The sequence below is a fragment of the Saccostrea echinata genome, unplaced genomic scaffold, assembly GCF_033153115.1.
Source record: "Saccostrea echinata isolate AGI-Se365-2 ecotype Australia unplaced genomic scaffold, CSIRO_AGI_Sech_v1 ptg000012l, whole genome shotgun sequence".
Classification (NCBI taxonomy): domain Eukaryota; kingdom Metazoa; phylum Mollusca; class Bivalvia; order Ostreida; family Ostreidae; genus Saccostrea; species Saccostrea echinata.
In genome coordinates this window covers 8,555,046-8,563,388 of record NW_026889761.1, presented here as the reverse complement: position 1 = coordinate 8,563,388, position 8,343 = coordinate 8,555,046, and positions in this window count along the sequence as shown.

Genomic DNA, 8,343 nt, shown 5'->3' with positions numbered 1-8,343 from the left:
AGAAGTCATAGCCCTTTATTCGTAAAAAATTGAATTTGCCTTACCAAAGGTAGCATATATATCAAATTTCGTTGAAATTGGTCCAGGGGTTCTGGAGAGGAAGATAAAATTATGAAAAGTTTACACATCGACAGTAACAAAAGCGATAACGGCTAACTGACAAATTTTAATCAGAAAAGCTCTTTTTAGCCTTAGACTTAAAGTTTTTCCATCGTCAACTTTCCTTATTTATGTAGTAATATCCCGCTATCAGCTGCATGTGGTGTTTATATCTCGCAACTTATTCGCTAGTCAAGAGCTTGCTCTGAGTACGATCAATTTTTAAACCGAGGCAGCCTACTCCCACATACGTCGATGGTGCAGAGATTTCAACAACCTCGTTTAAGTCAGCATTCCTTAATTCTATGGTCTTTATAATGACATTTTTAGCAAATATAACCGGTCGTATTTTGGCTGATTTGTCTCATACCAATTGTTAGACTATATTTTTGTACTAAATTTGACTACAGAAAGTTCCGTCTACTTGATCAATACATAGGGCTCATGGCAAGTGTGTCTAGTCAACAGGGGATGCTTACTCCTCCTAGGCACCCGATCCCTCCTCCAGGGGTCCGTGTTTATGCCCTGTTCACATATTTGTATTGTCTGTAGTTTTTATGAGATCGTTCACTGTTCCTTATTTTTATCATTTTTTCTTGAGGAAAAAAACAGATAATTTTTAAGGAATTTTGAAGGAATTTTTATCTTGTATTTCATTTAACTACACGAATTCGCCGTATATTTTGACAATCCTTTTAAAAAAAATCTTAGAATTATAACCATTTATGTTATAATGATTTCTTTTCGATTTACTCTCTAATCAAAAGAGCAAAACTATTTGAATTAAGTATTGAATGAAGAAATTAAAGTGTCTTTACCTTACATGCTTTTTGAAAGATATGAATTGATACTTAGACCGCATCTTATACATACTTTAAGGTTACACAACCAACTATCGCGATCCCTGCTACCGCACATTACAACAATTAGATGTGTTCATCAATCTTCAGCAATCTTTCTGGCCCTCTTCTGTTTTGACCCAACGGGGTTTTGGTCACTATGTATGTAAAATTGGTACTAAGTTCAATTATTTTCCTAGGAATTGCATTGTCGTATCTGAATTAAATGTTTATTAAAAGAATTAATAGGAAACAAGATTCATGGAAAAAAAAATATAAAGAGTTTTTTTTAAAGAAGTTTAAAATGGAAATTTTTATAATTGCAATGTCTTTGATATTTTTGTTCTTTTTTAAAATATTGCTTTCATATTAAAAAACCCGGCCCCTACCCTCACACCCACACCCACACACATTCAAGTCTCATAATATTATTTTCTTTGTCGCTCCTTGTACAGCTGTAAGTCCTTGGAATAAAACAATGATGCTTCTATTAACATATTGTTTCTTACTTTCTTACATTCATTAAAATGAACTTGGTCTCATTAAGGGAGATATGAGATCTTTAGGTTCCATCTTGTTTTTGTGCCCGTATATCTTTTTGATTTATACAAATATGCATTGTAGAGTCCAGCAAATGCTCTACCAAGCCCCTGTCTTTACTCCTTACAAAAATATAAACTGTTGTAAAGGAGGAACGTCAGACGTACTGTACTACAGCATATTCTAGAAGTGGTGTAAATCAGAAAGTACAAAGAACTAGAAAATTTAAAGTCCCCATTTTTTTCAAAAGTCAATAACATCAAAACCTACGCCTTTTCTACACCTAATACAACTATTCCTTATGATCAGGGTTCTCCATGGGCTGTTTTACTGTGTCGGCCCCGACACAGTAAAATTTTCCCCGGCACAGTAACGATTCAAATTTTATGCGTGCGACACAGTAAAAATTTTGCGACACGGTAAAATCTGTGATAATCAGAACATAAATTCTCTCTAACTGAAACTTTAATCAAACATATTTAGTACGTCCTTCTATTTTTAAGGCAGAGCACTTAATTATCTCCTAATTAGCGCACTTTATCTTGCTGCACCTTGCATAATCAAATATGTCCTAGACCCTCGCTGGACTTTACGCATGAATGAACAAAGACAAATAATTTGTTTTCATACTTGCATGTAACCGTATAATTGCTAGTTGCATATTTAAATATTATTTCAAAATTTGAAAAAAAAATATTATAATTACAGTATATGTCTTTATACTTCAGAACCACGTCTCTAGAATCATGTTGGCACTGTGAGTCAAACATCGTACCGTAATCATTTCTTTGATGTAAATGTATTATTGAAGAATTTAAAGGCACCCCTAAAAGTATTTTACTATCATACATGTATAAATTTCTTTTTTTAAATTCTGTAATTTTATCACCTGACAAAAATCACGGCAAATTTACTGTAGATATAGATCGATCGTATCGACCAGAGTTTCCTCTGCTCTTCAGAGCATGTGTAAAACATGAAATTACATGTATATACACAAAAATATCAAGGTTTAATATATACCTACAACTTGTAGATAGTAATACAAGTATATTAAGTTTTTTTTGTAAATTGTACTCATTTTTTAAAGTTGTGTGTGTGTTGGGGGGGGGGGGTACAGTTGGTTTGTCTTATGCAGGTAGTACATTGTATGTACATTATTTATGGGTGCATTCTAATCGTAAATATCCAAGAATTCTTCTTTTTTATTAATATGCACGATCATACCAATTGTGTAACGAATAAGTGATTCCAAAAAATTGTGTGTATATATATGCTTTAATTTGTAATTATAATGAATAGTGGTTCAGTTGCGAATTTGATCGCGAAAATGCCGCGAATATTAGTGGTTCACGTAAAGTCTGCAACAAGTAAACTTTCAAATGATGGAGAACCCTGCATGATAAATTTAAAAATTAAGCTTTTTGATATCATAAACAACTGGTTCTTCAATAAAAATGGAACTCGGAAATTTTCACGTCTGTGATACAAAGACTGCAATATATGCTTACTTTAAGGTAACTCAACCGACAGCCATGGCACCCGCTACCATACAACATTACAGCAATTGGATGGTTCCAGCAATCTTTGTGACCATCTGCTGTTTTTTGCCAACCGGAATTTTCGCCATTATATATGCAAAAATGGTCAGTTCAGTTTCTTAGCGATTGCAATGTCGAATTTTGAAGTTTTTGAAAAGAATAAATTAGATTTAACATTAAACAAAAAGATTGCTTTAGAAAATATTTCTTTACAATTTTATAATAATTGCAATATCTTTGAAGGTTTTTAAATTTTTTTCTCTCTTTTTTTAATATTGCCTCTACATTAGACTTAGACTATATGTACTCTATAAATATTTTCATATTTATCTATTTCCAGGCCAAACATGCTGCACATGAAGGAGATTCTGCATGCGCGGCGTCCTATACACAAAAAGCCAAAATATTTGTTATTGTATCGTGTGTCTTGGGTATCATAATAATTATCCCCATTGTCGTTCGATATGTACATCCTTACACTTCATACTCAGTCTGATACTAGCCTAGAACATTATTGTTTAATATCTTCAGTCTGAAATTAGCCTAGAACATTATTGTTTAATATCTTCAGTCTGATACTAGCCTAGAACATTATTGTTTAATATCTTCAGTCTGATATTAGCCTAGAACATTATTGTTTAATATATTTAGTCTGATATTAGCCTAGAACATTATTGTTTAATATATTTAGTCTGATATTAGCCTAGAACATTATTGTTTAATATATTCAGTCTGATATTAGCCTAGAACATTATTGTTTAATATCTTCAGTCTGAAATTAGCCTAGAACATTATTGTTTAATATCTTCAGTCTGATATTAGCCTAGAACATTATTGTTTAATATCTTCAGTCTGAAATTAGCCTAGAACATTATTGTTTAATATCTCCAGTCTGATATTAGCCTAGAACATTATTGTTTAATATCTTCAGTCTGATATTAGCCTAGAACATTATTGTTTAATATCTTCATAAACAATAATTATATGTCTTTTACTCACTCCATTCATATTGAACACATAAATTGTGAATCTAATTATTGCATATCTACATTTTTATTATATTTAGACAAATTAAATTGATACAAATTAACTGATATTCATCGAGTCCAAATTAGTTCACTCCTCTTAAAACTCAAAATCTCACACAATATCATTTTTTTTATTTTGAATTTTGGATTGTGTATTCTATGAATATTTGAATTGAAATATTTGTGTTTTTATTATATTTGCCTATTATTTTGAGAGAAGATTGTGTATCTATATATGCGATATCGCTGTATATTAAAGTATAGATGTATAATTTGATTTATCTATGTCTTGAAGTATGATATTTTAAAATTTATTGTTCAATGTACTGCTGCAAAGCAAAGCCATATATTATATGGAACAAAACAGTAATTCTCTTATTCACTGAAATGAAACTGTAAATTATCAGTGTATTTTGGTCGGGATATTATTGTTTACCTGTTGAAAACAAAGAAATCTTATTAAACTACTTATATTGTCATTATAATAAAGCATTTACCTATTTATTTATGTAATCCTGAACGTATTTGAACGACATATTGTTATTGTATAAGCCGAATACTACTAACTTTGCGCGGATTTTCTCGCAGATGGCTGGAACAATCTTGCCGAAATTTTCCACATCGGATGATCCCAAGCTGTAATTGTTCAGTTTCAAAATGGAAACGTTCGAAAAGTGAAGAAATTTATCCAGAAGTGTTCTTGTTAATCCCTATGACAGTCGTCATGAATTTTTACAAAAAAGATAATCGGTAATTCTTGTGGAGTAAACATTTAAAAAAAATTCTCAGTAATTGCTCAAACAATCATATTGAAAATTGTTCCTTGCACTGTGTCAGCGATTTCTATTAAGAAAACATGGAATCGTTCTCACACAGTTGCCATTAAAACGAAACAGAAAAAGGGAATATGTGCGCATATGTGTTAAGAGGTGGCTTGGACAATCTTGGTAAAACTTTACAGAAATTATGATTAAAAATCTAATTATGCAGCCAACAAAATTTTCGAAATGCCTACCGTTGCCGTGGAAACGGACGAGAAGTAAAAATTCTTTAATTTCTTTTTTTCTCTCAGTAACTACCCAAGCATTCGTTTGAAAACTTCAAAGGTTGTTTCTTCCACTGAATCAAATTCTTCCACTGTATCAAAGTGGTTTCTGAAAAATAAAAATAGACATACATATAAATAAACAATATATATATATATATATATATATATATATATATATATATATATATATATATATATATATATATATATATATATATATATATATATATATATATATATATATAAGAAATTGGAATCGACGGTCACTGGAATGAAGTTGGGAAAACTATAATTGTTTTTGTTTCAAATTAGTTTTGTTTGCAAGTGTTCTATTATAGAAAGCTTACAAAATCTACTTGTAGTTGTGCGTCAATATTTTAAATTTTCAAATCTTTATTTTCAACCTCCTCCTCCCTCCTCCAGCGTACCAGCGTCGTAGAACATGTCTGAAACCGAACCTAAATTTTCTTGAAAGTTTAGGTTAACTTTGACCCATGTACGAGGAAATGATAAGTTATCGGCGAATATCTGAACAGAGAAATAAAATTTACCTAGTTTTGCCTTGAAGTTCTCCTGATACTTATTACAAAACTAAGGTTCTCCTCATTGATTCTACTGCCATGTGTTCTTCTGTTTTGTGTGTGATATTATCTCAACTTTATTTACAATTACTTAATCTCTATATATTACTAGCTATTTCTAGTATCAGAAGTGACTATATAATTCTCTCCTAAACATAAACATATAAATAAAAAAATAAATATCCATATTTAGCAATATTGCAATATTTTTCCTTTAAATGTCGATAATATATCCAATTCTTTTGATATGATATGTTAGATATAGTGTCTGTTTTGAAATATACATGTATGTGCATAAAATTTAATTCATGACTATTTTAATCTAAACCTTGATTCTTTCCGGATGCGAAACATTAAGACCCCCTGTCCCCAATCCACCCGTAGGAAATCAACTTTTTATTATATACCTTTCCTGTTCTCAAATATATTTTATTCTTCGCACAACTTTGTACAAAAAAATACATTTATGCCTCCACAAGCTTTAATGAAATCCAAGAGTGATAGTTAAATCTTTCAAGAATCTATCGTGCAATATAGGCAGCAATACTAATTAGGAGAGTTAGGAAAGTTTTCGCGGACAAACAGATAATTAGACAGACGGACAGACGGACAGGGCAAAGCTTATACGCCCTCAAATCTTCGATTACGGGGGCATAAAAAGAATATTTTTATATTAATGGTTGGAACGATAGCGAGAGTATCAGAAATAATTTTTCACTAGAGATGCTTGGGGTGGAGATGTAATGGGTTGAGTGATAAAGGTACCTTTAGGTCTTCTACATAATCAACATACAAGTAAAAATCAAAATAATTTTGAACATCTTTGTACATTTTTATGAAGCATTCCGTTTCCTGATAATGCTTTCTTGCTTAAGTACAACTGGGATCACATGTTGCATAATGACAACCATCTTAGATAGAGAATGCAAGTTTATGCGTAAACACTTTTATTTCGTTGAAACTTAAATTTAATTTGTAGGCAGTAGGTATTTATATTTAGTAAAATAATTTCGCAAGGGAGTAAAATATTCTACATGCAATTTTACTTCTGTTTTTTCTTTCATTTTTATTCTTCCTGACTTAAATTTCTTTAACGAACTGCACAGTAATTATTTTCATGTTCAACTGCTTTTTAAGAAGAAAGCATGAAATTTACATACTCAATAATAGTTAAGAATAGTAAATATAGATTTACTTCAAATAAATACAGATAGACTGATGAGTGCATGTGCATGCATTGAGCCCTTCCTCTGTGTGTGTATATATATATATATATATATATATATATATATATATATATATATATATATATATATATATATATATATATATATATATATATATATATATATGACATATGGCTTTAGGAGACCAAGGAGGATATATTTTCAGGCTTAGGGAGACCACTGGATTAAGGCGACCTTTTTCGGTCTCCCTATTATTTTGACCTCATCAGTATTGCAAATGTCTTTTTATAGATAAATAAACAGTCTGCCATTAAATATTATTAATCTTTAACTCTGTTATTTAACATTCAAAAGTTGTCTAATTTCTATCATCTTCCCTAAAAAAGAAAAGAATTTATAACCTACGTATAATTTCAAAGGATAATTTTTCTGCATTTTGGAGACCATGAAAAACATGCAATTAAACAAAAAATCTAGCATATATATTTTTTCCGCTTTTGATTTGTTCAAATGAGTGTTTCTTTAACTTAGTTTTCCATGTTTTATGTTAAAAACCTAAAAAGGAAAAATATTGTAAATTTATGAACCATGTTTTGAATTCTTAGCAAGTGCTTTCCGTCATTTGTTCCGAATGCCATCGGAATGCCCCTTCAGTTTTCAGAAAATGACCTCTGAACACCATGGATGTTGAGAAATTTGGGTAAGTAACTAAAATGATACAGTAATAAGTTGTAATTAAGAATACACAAGACAAACATTCGTTTGGTTCTTTTGTTTTTTTTTTTTTTTTTTTTTTTGCCTAGTAATTTAACTTTCAAGAGAAAAAGTATGATTTTAAATAATCGTTAGACTATAGTTCGGTATATCAAATCCTGAAGGAAATTCGAAATAAAGTTAAATGATAGGCCCCTATATTTTTTTAATTCTTTTATGCAAGTCCACAAACAAATTAAATATTTAAAGATTAGGCCGAACGTTGAAAAAATAGTCTCGCAAGTTGACGCAGCTATTTCGAGCTTAAAAATTTGAATTAAACTTTCTGTAAACATCATGCAGGACATGATCATCATGATATAGTATAAATGAAACAGACCCTGTAAGAAAAAAATAGCTGTAATTTAATAATTGTTTATTAATATAATGTGGTCCTCTGCTAATAGAATATATATGCTGTAAAAAAAAAATCTGAATCAGGGTGAAGCAGATTTGATACAATACATGGCTGAAGGAACGGGGGGGGGGGGGCAGGCCCCCTGTAATTTTAATTTGCTGAAATTTAGGTATACTATAGAAAACATTGCTCCTTTATGCTTGGGCCCCCTCAATAATAACCTCTGATGATCTATTTTTCTTTTGCTTTTGGGCCCCCTCAATAATAACCTCTGATAATGTATTTTTCTTTTGCTTATTAATTTTTTTTTTTGGTTTGTAGCCTCCCCCAACCTGAAACTGAAAAATGATGTTTGGTTGTGTTCACCCC